Here is a 19394-nt window from a genome sequence, read left to right on the forward strand (position 1 = left end):
GTGGCCCCCATTCAGGAGTGGCCCCTGCTCAAAGAGAGCCACTCCATGTGAAATCACAGCCTGCCCAGGCACCCAGAAGTGGTGCCACACATACGGCGAGCTGACACAGCAAGATGACACAACAAAAAGAGACACAGATTCCCAGTGCCACCTGATAAGAATACAAGCAGACACAGAAGAACACACAGCAAATGGACAGAGAGAGCAGACAACAGTGGGGGGGGGGGGGAGAAAGAAATATTTTTTTAAAAAGAGACAAATTAATTTAAAAACAAACAGATAAACAAAACCAAAGCAACCAAGTGTACATTGGAACTTGCAACTTACTACACAAGTATAATACAATACAAATTATAATAACCATGCCTTTCATGGGATGGTGCCTCTCATGTACCAAAAACAAAGTATTCAGAATCTTTGACTCACTGAAAATTGGCAGAACATTCTTCTATCTCGGATGTATCATTTTAATATCTTAACAATGTACTGTAAAATGTTTCCTTTCTTTTATAAGGTTAATCTTATTTATTAAACTCAGGACTAAGAGACATCCTAGGACACTATTTTCTTTTTTTAAAAGCACTTAATAAAAAGACAAGACTGCCATGATAAAAGTTTAACCATGTCACTACATAGTCTCTTTCCTACCCTTGTTTATTCCTTTCATTTTCTCTTTTTTTCAAACCTTTTAAAATTCGTAATGACTTTATTTTTGGAAAAGTTTTAGATAAAAAAAAAAAGTTATATCAAAAGTATACCCATATATGATGCTGCAGGGACAGTTACCGGACATTGTATGTCCTCCCGTGGCCCACTGGGTGGACTGTGGGAAAGTGTGGGCTACGATGTGGACCATTGACCATGAGGTGCAGTGGTGCTCAGAGATGTATTCACCAAGTGCAATGAATGTCTCATGATGATGGAGGAGGGTGTTGTTATGGGGGGAGGAGTGGGGTGAGGGGGGGTGGGGGGTATATGGGGACCTCATATTTTTTTAATGTAACAATAAAAAAATAAAGACAAAAAAAATTATACCCATATAAAATAATGATTGCAGTGGTGGATGAAGATTGTGGTTAACGGTATAAATATAAGATGTTCTTCTTTTACAGAATGTTAAGAATATGGTGATGCATGGGAAAATTACAACTAATGTCACTTATGGGTGATAATTAATGGTAATATTGTAATACTTTTGTATTACTTTTGCAGCATATTGTAATACTTTTGCAGCAATGACAAAGAAGATATATAAATTCTAAGGGACAACAGTAGGGGGGCCTAAAGGGGTATGGGATCTTTCTTTTAGAGTAATGAAAACATTGTAAAATTGTCTGAGGTGATGACAGCACAACTCTGTAATGAAAATGAGAGCCACTGAGTGTACACTTTGAATGGATTGTACAAAGCATGGGACTATCTAACACAATGAACCCTGTGGTGGGAGATAGACTGTGGTTAACAGGACAAACATGAGAATGTTCTCTCATGAACAACAAGTTTATAATGCTAATACAGCGTGTTAATAACTGGTAGGGTTGCGGGGAAATATAACAAATATAAAATATGGGCTATTGCTAGTAGAAATATTTTTACAATGCTCTTTCATAGTTTGGAACAAATGTTTTATAACAATGCAAGGTGTTGATGGTGGGGTAACATATGGGAGCCCTGTATATGCATGTTTGATTTGTAAATTTACAACTTTCACTGTATACTTATTGTTTATGCACATGTATATATGGTATACTTCAATGAAATTTTCTTTTTAAAAAGTATAGGGGGCAAGTGGATGTGGCTCAAGTGATAAGGCCTCCACCTACCATATGGGAGGACTCAGGTTCAATCCCTGGGGCCTCCTGGTGAAAAAGAAGAAGAGAAAAGTATGTCTGCATGGCAAGCCAGTACCCGTTTGGAGAGCTGAGTGCCCACACAGCAAGATGAGTGCCCACATGAGTGCCCATGTGGTGAGCCAACTGCCCGCACAGCGAGCCGAGCGCCCATGTGGTTGCCCATGTGGCGAGCCAAGGGCCCGCATGGAGAGCCAAGTGCCCATGTGTTGAGGGAGCAGGAGGGGGAGGGGAGGAGGAAGGGAAGCAGAGACCAGGAACTGAGGTGGTGCAATTGACAGGGAACCTCTCTCCACATCTGAGGACCCCAGGATTGAATCTCAGTGAATTCTGGAGGAGAAAGAAGAGAAGACAAAAAGAGTAATAGATACAGAAGATCACACAGCAAATGGACACAGACAGCAAAAACAGCAGTTGAGGGGGGGAGGGGAGAAAGAAGTATAGGGGATTCCCATATAACCCCCTGTGGCAGTTTGAGATTATATTATGAATCCCAAAAAAAGAAAGATTATGTTTGTAACCTAATCTATTCCTCTGAGTGTGATACCCTTTGACTGCATTAAATTCAGCTGAGGGGCCTTTGATTAGACTACCTGTTAAGATTAGGGCTTTTGATTCAACTACATCAGTGGGCATGATTCATGCTGAGTCCCACCCCCTTGCTGGGTCTGATATATACGGACACTCAGACACACACAGGAAGAAAGAGCTCTGTCATTTTTGATCCTCCCATATGACAGAAAGGAGAAGGCTCAAACAGCTGAGGCCCAGGGAAAGATGAGACATTTTGCCTGATAGCTTACAGCTGAAATTGGGAAGAGATCAGAATAGCGAAGACTGATATAGAAAGCTCCAAAAGAAACAAGCCCTAGTCCAGGAGAGTGAGGATGCCCTAAGAGACAAGCCCTATGCCAGTTTGCAGCTGAAATCAGGAAGAAAGCAGAGCAACTGAGCCTGAGAGAGGAAGCCCAGACCGGGAGGTTGAAACCTCACAGAGATTGGCAGCCATCTTACTTTACCACAGGGCAACACACCGGGATCAACAGTAGCTGGTTTTGGTAAGAAAGCATCTCTGATGATGCCTTGATTTGGCCTTGGAACTGTAAGCTTTTACCCCAAAATAAATCCCCATTATAAAAGCCAAAAGCTTTCTGGTACTTTGCACTAGCACCCCTTTGGTAGGCTAATATACACCACCCACCCTACACACATTTTCCCCTATTACTAGCATCTTACATTGTGAGTTACATTTGTACAATTGATGAACCGAACTGAAGCATTGCTACTAATCAAGGTCTATAGTTTATGGTTTACACTTTGCACTGTACAGTTTTATAGGCTTTGACAAACATATTTGTCATGAATCCGTCATTATAGTTTCGTACAGAACAATTTTGATGTCCTATAAATATGCCCTGTATTCCACCAAGCCACACCTCTCCCCACCTCCTGAACCTATGGTAACCACTATATTTATATCAATGTTACAAGTTCTTGTGTCACCACATGATAACACCTACAATAACAAATCTACTTTGGTCCGTGACTGTACTCCCCCTCGTTTGTTCATTCCTCAGTCTTGAGGAATTTGGGATGATGTCTGCTCTGACAGTTTTGGATTGAGAGTTGGCTTAGATATTATGGGACAGATGGGAGGGACAGTTTTGCTTGCAGTTATAGATACTACTTGTTTTTTTGAATGGGACTTGTTCATCATCATCATTTTCCTATTGTCCTGGGCAAGTCTAAAGAACTGGAGAGTAGGTGTTGGCCACAATTCTGCTGGGATTCAGGGCTCAACCAGCAATATGAATAGTCCAAAAATTTGAGTCTCTCAGAAATATATTTACGGGTGTAATGATAAATATAGACTCAAATAAAAGGGGTAGAAAACTCATGAATAGGGAATTTATGAATGAGTCTCTGTTTTATTGGGGAATTTTATTTTATATTTCAATTTATTTTGCTATAATATAAGCTGCTTTAAACCCATTCTGAAGTATGATGAAGTATAAACAAGCAAATAATAATCTATTAATCAGACCTGATTTTTCTTTTCTAAAAATATTTTCTAATTATAAAGCTATTACATTTCCACCCATAAAAAATACAAAATGTAGAAAAAGAAAGAAAAACCTATGATTATTTCATCATCCAGAGTTAACCATCACCTAGAGTAATATTTTGAAATGTGTCTTCCCATTCTTTTTTTATATACATATTTGGGAACACATAAATATACACACACAGGGCTTTTCCTTACAGTTTTGTAATTCTCCTATTACAGTATTCTTTCATGAATATTTCCCATTTCACATTGATGTTTTTAGGAGGTATCGGGGATTGAACCTGGGACCTGTATATGGGAAGCAGGCGCTCAATCACAGAGCTACACCTGTTCCCCTTGATTTTCTAAATATTATTGTATTAATAATATCCCTTATATTTATTTGGCACTTAGTAATTTTTTTAAAGATTGATTTTATTTATTCCCTCCCACTTATTGTTTGCGCTCACTGTCTGCTGCCTGTGTCCATTTGCTGTGTGCTCATCTCTTTAGGAGGCACCAGGAACCGAACCCAGGACCTCCCATGTGAGAGAGAGGTGCTCAATCACTTGCTTTGTTGTATCTCTCATTGTCTTTCCTCTTTGTGTCTCTTTGCTGTGTCATCCTGTTGCATCAGCTTGCCGTACCTGCCCATCACACAAGCTCACTATCTTGCTTGCCTTCTCCAGGAGGCACCAGGAACCAAACTGGGACCTCCCATGTGGTAGGCAGGAGCTCAATTGCTTGAGCCACATCCACTTCCCTGGCACTTAATAATTTTAAGACACTTTATTTGATCTTTACAAAGTAACCCTGTCAGGCAGAGATGATCTTTTCATTTTGCAGATAAGGTCACAGAGGGATAGAGGTGAATTCACTTGCCTAAGGGTATGAAACTAGGAAATGGCACAGCCAGGCTTCAAGCCTAGGTGTGTCTTGACAAGAGGCTATGCTCCTAACCCATATGATGCTCCGAGATTAAAGTTATTAAAGGGCTTGTACAATGGCATGAGCAGAGGTTGTAAGTGAAGATTTGAGGGGCATTAGTTTGATCTAGGATGATCAGAAAAGATCTCACAGGCAGTGATATTTGATCTGGCCCTGGATGGTGGCTGGAACTCAACCAGGCAGAGGACAGCAGAGAGGCTCCTAGGCAGGGAGGATTACAGAAGCACAACTACAGAAATGGCAATGTCCAAGGCAGGTCATTTTCTGTTACAGTGAGTTGTCTAGCTGAGTCAGACTGGGAAGAATGGAATAAGGCAAAAGATAGCAATGAAGGCCAATTCTGTCACTTTCCAATGATGACAAGTAGGTCATGGCCTGTCACTAGAAGCTTTATGCTACTTCAGGATCTGCCTGGTGGGTTCACAATGCTTTACTGGGAAAACTGAAGCAATATAGAGCTACCCTGCCTATTACTTGAGATTGTAAGCTGCAGAGCCAGGATTTGAATCCACATACTATGCTGCCAAGCCTTGTGGTCTTTCCAATCTCCATGGTGCTGCATTCTTAGACTCTTCCAAATTGGCAGTTACCAAATTCTTTTGGTTGTTTTATTAGGCAAGTTTTCAATAATGTAGCTATAATGGTTCTAATTGGAACTCACAGTTGTTTTGCGCATTTATGATATAAACCAGTCTTGATAAAAATAAAACTTTCTGGGGAAACAGATATGGCTCAAGTGATTGAGCTCCTGCCTACCACATGGGAAGTCCAGGTTTGGTTCCCAGTGCCTCCTAAAAAAGAAGACTAGCACACAACAAACAGACACAGCAAATGCAAACAAGTAGGTAGGGAGAAATAAATAAATAATAAATCTTTTTTAAAATGAAAATAAATAAATATATAAAACTTTCTGGAGATACCAGCAAGATGTGGTCACTTTTTGAAAGCAAGGACAAAAGAAGAGGTAACCGTAATAGTGCATTTAAGTAATGTAATAGCGCATGCTAAGACATAGAAGTAGAAAGAAAAGGCAACAAAAATGAGTGATTATAACTGAAACAAAATGGTGACTATGTAAAATAGAAATAAGGAAAAATATGAATTAAAGATAAAAGAAGTGGCTGCCTTAGAGATTCCTGGATTGGCTAAATATGATTCTAAAAGAGCTGGTTCTGGTTCCAGTTGGCCGAGATGAAGGCATAAGATGCTCCAGGGTACTATTTCCACATAGAATTTTTGAACAACTAGCAAACACTGGGAGAGCCATCTTCCTCAAAACTTCAGAAAAATAATTAAAGGGTTGCAGTAACTGGGCAAGTACAGAATCAAGAAACCACAGCTTTAAAAAATGGTATAGATTTAGGATATTAAATTTAAGTTCTATGCTAACCTCAAAAAAAAATATGAAACATATACAAAAAAGAAAATGAGTAGGGACTCAAAATGGTACATACAAAAAAAAATCAAATATATGTGAAAGTAGACATCAATGGAGGAATTGAGGGACAAAAAGGCATAGGATGTACAAAGACCAAATAACAGAATGCCTGAAGAAAGTTCTGCATTATTGGTAGTTACTTTAAATACAAATGGATTAAACTCTCCAGTCAAAATGTAGAGATTAGCATAATGGATAAAAAAGCATGATGATGTTTACAAGAAACTCACCTTAAATTCAAAGACACACACAGGATGAAAGTGAAATAATGGAAGAACTATATGCAAATAATAACCAAAAGAGAGCCGGGGTAGCCACACTAATATCAGAAAATACAGACTTTTAAGTCAAAAGATTTTACAAGGGACAAAAAAAGGTGACTATATACTGATAAGGGAGTCAATAAACCAGGTAGACATAGCTTCAAACCACCACATTCCACCCTCTGGAACCTAAAAAGACATGTTCTTCCCACATACAAAATACATTCACTCCATCACAACATCCTAAAAGCAATAAGCCATTTTAGAACAATGCTAATCACAAAGTCTCATCAAATTCTGCTATGGATGTGGTCCATTTTGGGACAAAATTCCTCTCCATCTATGGTCCTGTGAAAGTTAGGACACAAGTTATTTGCTTCCATATACAATGGTGGGAAAGACATAGGATAACTCCATTTCAGAAGGGAGGAATTGGAAGGAAAACAGGAATTAAAACAAGTCTGAAACCCAACAGGGCAAACTCCATTATATCTCAAGGTCTGAGAGCCATCTGTGGCTTGATACTTTCTTCTCCCAGGCCTGATGGTATAGTAGCCCCACCCTTTCCAAGTGCTTCTGCAGTGGCCATGCTCTCTCCAAACACAGGAGTGAATATTAGCTAGGCTGTCTGCTAACACCAGAACACAGACCCTACCATCTCTGAGCATAGGGTGGCAGCATTCTCTTTGAACAATGAGGAGCAAGGCCTGCTCGCTCCAAACACCAGGGCAGATGAACTGCCCCTCCAAGTACAGGGGCCAACTAGTCTTTCTAAACACATGGGTGGGTTTGCTCTCTTGCCCCAAAGAGATCTTTTCAGTCTAGACCTTTGTGCTCATGGATCTGCCCTTGATATCTTCCTTTAATTTGTTCCTTCTCTCTCTCTTTCAGTCCAGGCTAGCAATGCTTTGCTCATATGAATTTTGTAAAAACCTTGTTGGCTTTGCGTGAAGTTCAAGTGGGTCCAAACCATTAGATGAGAGAATTTCCCACAGATCCTTCTTGGACTACTGCATTTCAGATCAACTTCCACTGAAATGGCTGACTGGATTCATGTTCAGCTACTCCCTCTTTAGCAAAGTGTTGTTCAGTTAAACCCTCACAAGGAGCCCTGTCCTCTGGAAACTTGCTTTCTGAAAGCCCAGGGAGATCCCTGATAGAGCTACTTCTGGCCCAAGTCTCAGAGCACAGTATATGGATAGGCTCAGAACTTTCAAAATCATTAATTTCTTGTTCCTTTTGCTAAAGAGTTCAGTTTTCAGCTTATCCCTTTGCTCTCTTATGTTACTATAAGGTACAAGTAGAAGCCAGGCTGCACCTTCCACACGTAACTTGGAAATCTCCTCAGCTAAATAGCCAACTTCATCATTTACAAGTTCCACTTTCAATCTGACACCAGAACACAATTTTGCCCAGTTCTCTGCCGCTTTATAATAAGAATCAATTTTCTTCCAATTTCTAACCACACATTCATTATTTCCTTCTAAGGACTCAGCAGAAGTACCTTTAACATTCATATTTCTACTGACAGTCTCTTCAAAGTCATCTAGGCTTTTTAAATCAAGCACCTCATAATTTTTCCAGCTCTGCCCATTATCCAATTCCAAAGCCATTTCTACATTTTTTTGAGTTTGTAATAGCAGCACCCCACCTTCCAATACTAATAACAGTTTTATTTTCTCAGCTGCTAAAACAAATACTATACAATGGTTAGCTTAAACAATGGGCATTTATTAGCTCACAATTTTAGGCTAGGAGAAGAGAAAAATCAAGGCATAAGCAAGGTGATGCTTTCTCCCCAAAAGCATGGCCTTCTGAGGCTGGCTGCTGATAATCCTTGGGCCTTGGCTTTCCTGACACATGGCAATGCTCATAGCAGTGCCTTATCCTTTCTCTTCCAAATTCAGTTGACTTCCAGCTTCTGGATGCTCCCTGTGGCTTCTCCCTGTGCCTTTCTTTATAAAGCCTCCAGGGAAGCAGACTTGGCCCAGTGGTTAGAGCGTCCGCCTACCACATGGGAGGTCCGCGGTTCAAACCCCAGGCCTCCTTGACCCGTGTGCAGCTGGCCCATGTGCAGTGCTGATGCGCGCAAGGAGTGCCGTGCCACTCGGGTGTCCCCTGCATAGGGGAGCCCCATGAGCAAGGCGTATCCCCATAAGGACAGCCGCCCAGTGCGAAAGAAAGTGCAGCCTGCCCAAGAATGGCACCGCACACACGGAAAGCTGACACAACAAGATGACGCAACAAAAAGAAAGACAGATATAAAGCCTCCAGCAATAAGATTAAGACCCATCCTGAGTCAGTTGGGTAACACCTTAGCTGAAGTAATCTCAGCAAAATGTCCTGGGGAAAAGATGTGGTTCAAGCAGTTAGGCAACCACCTCCAACATGGGAGGTCCTGAGTTCAGTTCCCAGTGCCTCCTAAAGAAGATGATCAGATGCTGCAGTGAGCAGATGTTGTGAAGAGCAGATGCCACAACAGGTAGATACTGCAACCAGCAGACAATGCAGCCAGCAGACAACATAGCCTATGGGGAGCAGATGTGGCTCAGTGGGTTGGGCACTCACCTCCCATGGGGGAGGTCCTGGGTTCAGTTTCCAATGCCTCCTAGAGAAGACGAGCAGATAACGAGCAGACAGATGAGGGAGCTATCTCAGGGGAGAGGGGAATAAATTATTTTTTTTTAATGAACATAATATATTAATTATATATTTTATAAAAAGGTCCTATTTTCAAAGAGTTCACGCCCAGAAGAATGGAATAAGATTAAGAACAAGACTTTTCTGAGATACATAACTCCAAGCCACCATACCATTTATGATTGCTCCCCAAAAAATGAAACAGGGGTAATCTAAAAAGAACATGTACAGGGTCAACTCAGACCAGCAGAATATCTCAGCCTATATATTGGATCAAGTGTTAAAAACTGCTTTTTGACCTTGAATAAAAGGGGGAAGTCTTCCAAAAAGAGTCGAGAGGTCATCAGAGGGGTCACGTTTATGCACACTTCAGCAGGACCCCAGTCAGAGCCAAAGTAGATACAAGCCTAGGTGCAGATTCTCCTGAAGGCTATGGAGATCTACAGGGTATATGGTCATGGCAGATGGATTTGAAGTTCTGTCCATGTCAGAGGGCCCTACTGTGGAATTTGTGCTCCTGAGTGTGATGGAGCTGGACTCAGATGTGACCTTCCTACACATGCCTCTTCTGTCACTTTTACTGAATCTGTAGTTGCTGCTAGGGATGGTGCATACTCAGGAGACTTGAATCTCTGGACTGCTCATGTGCCAGCTGGGCCCTGAACCTCAGCAGAGTGGCGACTCCTACTCTCTAGTTTATTGGACTTACCCAGGTCAGTTAACAGAGAGGTGAAGATGGTCAACCACCACACCAGGGAATCAAGAGCGCCAACAACTGCAAGCAGAGGAATTGCATCCATCATCCATGTGGAATCTAAGCCCCCTCTTGAGCTAGAGGTGGAGTGGATATCACCAGAATGGAGGAATAAAATATGGATTAGAGTGGACTGACTGATATTCTATTATAAAACTATTGTGACCAGTAATAGAAGAAATTATAGCATTGAGGTGGAGAAAGTGGCCACAGTAGTTGCTGAGGGCAGGAAGAGGGAAGAAGAGATGTGATGTGGGGGCATTTTTGGGACTTTGAGTTGGCCTAAATGATACTGCAGGGCCAGATTATGGACTTTATATATCCTACCTTAACCTACTGAATGTACAGGGGGGAGTGTGAACTACAGGGTAAACTATTATCCATGTGGTACACAGTGCTCCAGAATGTGTTCGCCGAGTGTGATGAGTGTGCCACAACGATGAAGGAGGTTGTTGGTGTGGGAGGAGTGGGGTGGGGTTTGGGGGGCATACGGAAACCTCTTATATTTTTTAATGTAACTTTTTTTGTGTGATGTATATATCTTTAAAAAAATACAATTTACAAAAATGATGGGGTGGGGGAGTGGGGAGCGGGATATATGGGAACCTCATGTTTTTTTGTTTTTTTATGTTTTTTAATGTAACAGTTTTTGTGTTCTATTAACTTTAATAAAAAAAGTGAAAAAAAAAGACATGTACAGGACCTATATGATGAAAAACTACACTACACTACACTAATGAAAAAAATCAAATAAAATCTAAATAAATGGAGAGAAATAATGAGTTCATAGATTGGAAGACATCTCATCGTAAATATATAAATTTTCTGCAAACCGATATACACATTTAATGCAATTCCTATCAAAATTCCAGCAATTCTTTTTGGAAACATAGACAAGCTTCTAAAATTTATAGAAAGTCACAATCCCTAGAATAGATAAAACAATCTTTAAAAAAAGAATAAAGTGAGTAGAATCACTCTACACCACAGTAAGTTCTACTACATAGCTACAGTAATCACGAGAGTGATATTGATGGAGAGACAGACACATAGAGCAATGGAAGAGAATAGAGAAATTGGGAATAAATATGCCCAAATGATATTCGGCAAAGGTGCAAAAGCAAATCAGTGGAGGAAAGACTGTCTTTTCAAGCAAATAGTCTTGGAGAAATTAGACATTCATAGGCACCAACAAAATAAATCTTGCCCTACACCTCACACCTAATACAAAAATTAAGTGAGAATGGATCAAAGACTTAAAGGTAAAATATACATCTGTAAAAGTTTTAGAAGAAAACACAGGAGAAACTCTTAGGAATCTAGGGCTAAGCAAAGAGTTCTTAGATTTGACACCAAAAGTACAATTCATAAAAGGAAAAATTGATAAATTGAACCTCATCAAAATTTTTTAAATTTTGCTCTGTGGAAACCCATAGGAAAAGGTTGAAAAGACAAGCTGCAAGAGAAAATATTTGCAAGCCACTTATCTGACAAAGGACTAATATCTAGAATGTATTAGAAAGCTAAAAAAAGCTCAACAGCAAAAAAAAGTCCAATTGGAAAATAGGCAAAATACATGGAAACATTTCATGGAAGATTATATAAGGATGGCAAATAAGCACATAAAAAGTTGAACATCATTAGCCATCCGAGAAATGCACATTAAAACTGCAATGAAATGTCATCACATACCCATGAGAATGTCTAAATTGAAAATTAGTGACAACACCAAATGCTGGCAAGGATGTGGAGAAACTGTATCGTTCATACATTGCTGGGGGGAATGTGAAATAGGGAATTTCAATAGGTTGACTTCATCCTGAAACTATCTGAACTTTGATTAATTACCCAGGGAAAGCTGAGACAGCTAGCCTTTGCTCTCTCGTGTCTTTTAAAAAAACTTTTTTATCATGGATATTTCCAAATACTCACAAAAACAGAATACTGTAATGAACTCCCATGTACCCATTAATGTCAGTTTTCTGTTTCCCAAACCAGCGTGGCTTTTTTATTTTGTTTTTTTGAGGTACCAGGGGCCAGAGGTTGAACGCAGGACCTCATATGTGGGAAACCAGCCCTCAACCACTGAGTCACATCAGCTTCCCTGAGTTGGTTTTAGCGTTTGTTTTGCTTTGTTTGTTTTTGTTTCTTCAGGAGGCACTGGCAACCGAACCCAGGATCTCCCATGTGGGAGGCAGGCACTCAACTGCTTGCACCACATCTGCTCTGACCAGTGTGTTGGTTTTTTTGTTTTTGTTTTTGTTTTAATTTATTGACGTATATCACTCACACATAAACATACTAAATAAGTATATAGTAATAGTTGTGAACTTACAAGACAAATATCATACAGGAATCTCATACCTCATCCTACCACCAATATCTTGCATTGTTATTGAACATTTTTAACTAATGATTAAAGCATTATCAAGGCCACAGTAGTTGCAGAGGGCAGGGAGAGGGAAGAAGAGATGTGATGTGGGGCATTTTCGGGACTTGGAGTTATCCTAAATGGTATTGCAGGGACAGATGCAGGACATTATATATCCTGCCATAACCCACTGAATGGACTGGGGGATAGTGCAAACTACAATGTAAACTATTATCCATGTGGTGCAGCAGTGCTCCAAAATGTATTCCCCAAATGCAATGAATGTGCCACTATGATGAAAGAGGTTGTTGATGTGGGAGGAATGGGGTGAGGTGGGGTGGGGGGTATATGGGAACCTCTTATATTTTTTGAGTGTAACATTTTAAAAAATAATAAAGTGATTGTAGGGGGAAAAAAAAGGTCAGCAGGTGATTCTAAAAAAAATAAAATAAAGAGCATTATCAAAATATTACTACTAACCAAAGTATTTTCCCCCAACCAACCCTATTATTATTTTTATATCACTTATATATGAACATACATAAGCAATAAATGTATATAGTAAAACCTGTGAACCTACAAAGCAAACATGCATAACATCATACAGGGGTCCTATACGTCAACCCTCCACCAACACCCTATGAAAGAATATTGTCAAAATCTTACTACTAATTATAGTCCTCATCTTACTTTGGTGTATTTTCCCCCAACCCACCCTATTTTTTTTTAAGATTTATTTATTTTTTTCTCTCCCCTTCCCCCCGCCCCACCCCGGTTGTCTGTTCTCTGTGTCTATTTGCTGTGTCTTCTTCTTTGTCTGCTTTTGTTGTCAGCGGCACGGGAATCTGTGTTTCTTTTCATTGCGTCATCTTGTTGTGTCAGCTCTCTGTGTGTGCGGCACCATTCCTGGACAGGCTGCACTTTCTTTTGCGCTGGATGGCTCTCTTTATGGGTGCACTCCTTGCGCGTGGGGCTCCCCTATACGGGGGACGCCCCTGCTAGGCATGGCACTCCTTGCGCTCATCAGCACTACACATGGGCCAGCTCCACACGGGTCAAGGAGGCCCGGGGTTTGAACCGTGGACCTGCCATGTGGTAGACGGACGCTCTAACCACTGGGCCAAGTCCGCCGCCTTATTATTTTTAAATATATTTTTATGACAGGTGTTATAACCTTATGAAACAATCATGCACATGTGCAGAATTCCCATACAACACCCCTCTGTCAATACACTGCACTGTGGTAGAAACTTTGTTACAGATAAGATAATATCATTTGATTGTTACCATGTTCATAGTGTACATTTGGTACACATTTTCCATACTGCCCCATTATCAACACAGTACATCTTTGGCATAGATACAAGAATATTATATTATTACTGCTAAACACAGTCCATGGGTCATTCCAGTTTATTTTTCCCATGTGTTCCCAACACCCTTCAGTAGTGATATACATTTGTTCTAGCTCACGAAGGACACTTTTGCATGTGTCCCATCAACCACAATTCTCATCCACCTCTTGGTTTACTGTGCCATTCAGTTCCTAGATTATTCTTTAGCATTCTGTCAATTGGCATTTACATACCCAGACGATCATTTTCAGCCACATACCCATTTATAAACTAGCTGTTACTATGTGTTACCATCCATTCTATATGTTTCCACACTTTTACAGTAAAGTTAATTAAAATTTCTATATACATTAAATATGAGTAGTCCATATCAGTCCTCCTCTTATCTCCTTTAAGAATCCACCACCTACTACCAGGTTTTGAAGATATTTTCCCACAATTTCTTCTAGAAGCTTTATGGTTCTAGCTTTTATTTTTAGGTTTTGATCCATTTTGAATTAATTTTTAGATAAAGTGTGAGATAGAGGCCCTCTTTCCTTCTTTTGGCTATGGATATCCAGTTCTTTCAGCACCATTTCTTAAATGGACTGTTCTGTCTGAGCTGTGTGGGTTTGACAGACCAGTCAAAAATCATTTCACCATACATGTGAGGATCTGTTTCTGAACCATCAATATGATTGGTCTATGTGTCTGAACCATGCTGTTTTTACCACTATAGCTAGGTAATAGGATTTAAAGTCTGGAGATGAGAGTTTGCTTTTCTTTTTAAGATGTTTCTGGCTATTCAGGACCCCTTACCCTTCCAAATAAATTTGATAATCATGTTTTCTTTTTTTTTTTTAATTCTAGTGGAATTTTTATCAGGACTGCATTGAATCTGTATATCAATTTGAGTAGAATTGACATCTTTATGATATTTAGTCTTCTAATATGTAAGCATGGAATGTTCTTCATGTTATTTAGGCCTTTTTTGTTTCTTTTAACATTTAGTTGCAGTTTTCTGAATACAAGTGCTTTACATAATTGGTTACATTTATTCCTGACTATTTGAGTTTTACCTGTCACATTTTATTTTCACCACTCTTTGGTTACTTTTATTGATATACTCTTCATTTCTAGACTCTCTTCCAGGCCTCTCTCTGCTGTCTTTTCTTTCCAGGCTCTAGCACACCCTTTAGTATTTCCTGAAAATCTGGTCTCTTAGTTAGAAATTCTCTCAGTTTTTGTTTGTCTGAATATTCCAAATTTGCCCTTGTGTTTGAAAGACAGTCCTACTGGATGTAAGGTTCTTGGCTGGAAATTTTTCTCTTGTAGTAGCTTAAATATATCAGACCACTGTCTTATTGCTTCCCTGGTTTCTGGTGAGAAATCAGCACTTAATCTTATTGGGTCTCCCTTATACGTTATGCATTGCTTTTCTCTTTCTGTTCTCAGAATTCCCTCTTTGGCATTTGGCATTCTGATTAGCATGCGTCTCGGAGTTGCTCTATTCGGATTTTTTCAGATGAGAGTATGTTGTGCTTCTTGGACATGGATATCTATGTCCTTCAATAGGGTTGGGAAATTTTCTACCATTATTTCTTCAAATATTCCTTCTGCCCCTTTTCCCCTCTCTTCTCCTTCTGGGACACCCAAGACACATATGTTTGCACATTTAGTTCCCTGTCATTTAGTTCCCTGAGACCTTGAGCAATATTTTCCTTTCTTTTTTTCATCTGTTCTTTTTTATGTTCACTTTCAGAGGTCATTTCTTCAAGCTCACCAATCCTTTCTTCTGCCTCCTCAATTCTGCTATTCATGATTCCAATGTCTTTTTAATTTCATTTATTGCACCTTTCATTCCCATGAGATCTGCTATTTTTCTATGTATGCTTTTAAATTCTTCTTTGTGCTCATCCAATGTCTTCTTAATATCCTTAATCTCTTTAGCCATCTCATTGAATTTATTAAGGAGATTTCTTTGAACATCTATGATTAGTTGTCTCAACTTCTTTATGTCATCTGGAGGCTTATCTTGTACATTTAACTGGGCCATAGCTTCCTGTTTCTTGGTGTGGATTGTAATTGTCACTAAGTTTCTTTCTGTTCTACAACCACCAACAGGCAATAGGAATCTGTACCTCAGCAAGGGAAGGGAAAGAACCAAAATTTAATTGGAAAGGGGTCCATTAGTATTAAGAAATTTTCATATGGCTATGAAAATTCATATGATTGTAATTTTTTTGCTGGTGTCTTGGCATCTGGCTTACTAGAGTATTTATTCTGGGTGCAGTTTTTCTCTTTAGTTTAGGGCTTCCTATCCTTTCTCCTTTGCTGGTTGTGCAGTAGGAGCCAAGGATGTAGTTGGTGCTATAACCTGTGGAGGCTCAAGCTGCCCTCATTGCCCCAGGGACTGATGAAGCGTCTCCCAACTTTGTCCTTTGCCAGGGGTAAGGACAGAGTCACAGCTGTTGAAATAATCCAAGTCATGCAAGCCTAGACTGTAGCTGCCCAGAGAATGATGAGGCTTCATGCCCCTTTCTCCCCTGTCTGGGGTGGGGATGGAGCTGCAGGTGTGGGCAGCATCTATGCAGTGTAGGTCCTAAGATGATCGCAGCTGCCCCAATAGACTTCCCATCACTCAGCCTCTGCCAGCAAATGTACCTGCAGTTACCAGGATAGGCTGGTTCAGGACCCATCAACCTCCTCCCTGCTAGAGGTGGAGCTGAAGCCTAGCCTAGGGCTGCAGGTCGATCTGGGTGAAAGAAATCCGTTCCTACAGTCACACTGGCTTCCCCTCAGGCTGGGGGCGGAGTCAAAATGGCGGCCACCAGCCTCTTTCCAACTTGGACAGGTTCATACTTTAGCTGTTCTTAGGGTTAAACTTTAGCCAGCCGAATTTACTAATCAGTACCTGAAATCGGCAGCCAACCATCTCCTTCTCCTCTGTTTCTGGGAAATGGTGCTTCAAACTCCAGCCACAGAACAGCTCCTGGGGCAGCCCATGCTGCCAAAGTAGGATAATCACCAGCCTCCATGGCTTGGCCGGTAATTTCCCAGAGAGGCTGGCGCAGGTCCCCACAGCTTCCTCCCTGCCGGAGGTGGGGCTGGGGCCTAGGCTAGAGCTGCAATCTGACCTGGATGGAAAGAAGCCAGTCCCCACCAGCATTGGGATCTTCAGTCTGCCCCGCTTCTCCTCGTGCCAGGTGCAGAGTTAAGATGGCGGCTCCCGGCCTCTTTCTGACGTGAACAGGCTCAAACTTTAGCTCTCCTCGTGATTATACTTTAGCCCGCCAAATTCAGTCTTCAGTAGCTGAAGTTGGTGCCCAACCATCTCTTCCTCCCTCGTTTTTGGAAGTGGAGCTTTCAATTCCAGCCACGGAACAGCTCTCGAGGCAGCTTGTGCCTCCAGTGGAGGATGGGCACCGGCCTCCGTGGCATGGAGTACTCTACTTACGAATATTCTGTGCAGATAGGCAGTCTCCTCCTTCTACTCCTTCAATGATGTGGCAGGATGCTCTTCCAGTCTCCAGGAGCCCCCAAACAGGTGCTTCAGCTAGCTCCAGAGAGCTCTGGGTGTTTGCTAACTGCCCTGTAACAGGAGCTAACTCTAAGAGCTCCTTACTCAGCCACCATCTTGCTGGTTGTCCTTCTGACCAGAGTGTTTTAAACGTCTCAAACATATATAATGATAGTAACTGAGTGCCTACTACATGCCAGGCAATGTGCAAATGGCTTTACGTAAGCTATCTTATTTAGTCCTCATATTAGCCCTCTATGAGATAAGGAGGTACAATTATTAAATCTAATAGCTAAGGAAAGCGAGGCTTAGAGAGGTTGCCATGCCCAAGTTTCACAGTTAATAAGTGGTAGAACAAGGATGTGAACTCATGCCTGTCTGACTTCCCAGCCCCTGTAATTAAACACAAGACCTCCCCAAGATTTCCTGGACAATAGTGTCATTGGCAGACACGTTACTTGTGGGTCTATTCCAATACCTCCAGCCCTTGCCTCTGGATACTGTAGAAGCTTGTGGACATGGTCTTCCGGATGAATGATCAACAGAAAAAGCAGAAGGAAGGCAGGTTTGAAAGGGAAACCTTGAAGAGTCTAAAAAATTATAGCCCTTGAAAACCACTGGCCCCATAAGAAAACTCAAGAGGGGGATGCAAAGAGAAAAGCACTAGCACTATGACCTCAGAATGTTTCTTGCCTCTTGTTCCTCCTTTTCCAACCATCCCCACCCTTGCCACTGCTTATTCTTGCCATGTGGATTTCTCTCTGAAACCCACATCCAGCAACAGGCAGAGAAGGAATAAATATGTGGAGGTGCACAGGACACAAGTTCAATCCCTGGAGGTGGTTCAAAGTGACCTAATCAGAACTAACTAACATGAAAACAGAAACCTTTTAGGTGGTGTTTCTAAGGCAATGAAAAGATTGGTCAATTCAATTCCATCAATTCAATCAGGAAAAAAACCCAACAATACAGTGAATAATTCAGATGGGTTATTTGGCATAATACAACTCAAACAACAATATTACACAGATAGCCACACTTTCACATAGCCATATGAAAATTTCTTAATACTAATGGATCCCTTTCCAATTAAATTTTGGTTCTTTCCCTTCCCTTGCTGATGTACAGATTCCTATTGCCTGTTGGTGGTTGTAGGACAAAAAGAAACTTAGTGACAAATAGTTTTTCTGGACCTATAACATCTGTGTGATAGACCCAGGGAATTAAAACAGAAAGTCTAAATATAAAGCTCAATCCTAGCTTTGGTTTATAATGATCAGGAAAGAGTCATTTCTTAATCTGCCCTAATACAAATTTAACTAACCATCTACCTAATCCCCTCATTTGGTATCTATATTTACCTGCTAATAAGAACTTTAAAAGAGGGGTTTAATGACCCCTTAACTTAATCAATTGGAGAAAATAGAATTTGCTTAAAATATATTCTCCAATCATACTTGCCTTAGTATTTTCTTGGCATGGAAATTTTGCCAGGAAAATTTTAATGCAAATTCCCAACAAAACCCTTGGCCTTTCTTAGCAAATGAGAAAAGATGAAAATTTTTAAAAAGAGATATAATTTACTATGTTGCTCCTGATATATTGGCAGACATGATTTTTCTGTATAAATAACTTGTTAATTTGCAGGTACTATTGATTTATTATAAAAGATTGAAAAGTATTTAATAAATGTCAAATTTTCCTATTGCTAATGTTCCTGACTCAAATGAAATTAAAAAGCAAAACCTCCTAATATATCATCTGTACTTTATATATGACTAAATTGTTCATACATATATTTTTCATGAAGCAAAATCTTTGAAAAAAAGATATTTTTGCTCAAAATATGGTTTTCTCCCATAACCAGAAATCCAGAGGTAGGCAAATAAGACAGGAAAAAAATGGCTTCACTTCAACAGTATCTGCTGCATCCATCCACTTCCCTTCATCCTCAATTTTACCAGAATAGTCCACCCCGATATCCAGATTGCATGGCCCTCAGCAGTAGCCTCAACTGATTTCCCCATATCCATGTTGATTTCCCTCACCACTTCCCTCCAATCCATCCCCTGCCACCAGAAATATCTTTGTAAAACATATTTATCCCTTGCTTAAAACTTATCCTTGACACCCTCCTTAAGCAAGCTCCACTCCTTCTCTCCACTCAGCTGACTCTCAACCCAAATCATCTCACCACCCACTCCATGCTTTCCTACTCCAAGCCTGAAT

General features: G+C 40.5%; 1 protein-coding gene across 7 annotated transcripts in view; it reads right to left on the reverse strand.

Moving 5' to 3' along the window:
• Window positions 1-19394, reverse strand: part of ARHGEF6 (Rac/Cdc42 guanine nucleotide exchange factor 6) — a 128451-nt gene that overhangs the window by 69717 nt on the left and 39340 nt on the right. The window lies entirely within an intron of this gene.

The sequence above is a fragment of the Dasypus novemcinctus genome, chromosome X (genome assembly GCF_030445035.2).
Source record: "Dasypus novemcinctus isolate mDasNov1 chromosome X, mDasNov1.1.hap2, whole genome shotgun sequence".
Classification (NCBI taxonomy): Eukaryota; Metazoa; Chordata; class Mammalia; order Cingulata; family Dasypodidae; genus Dasypus; species Dasypus novemcinctus.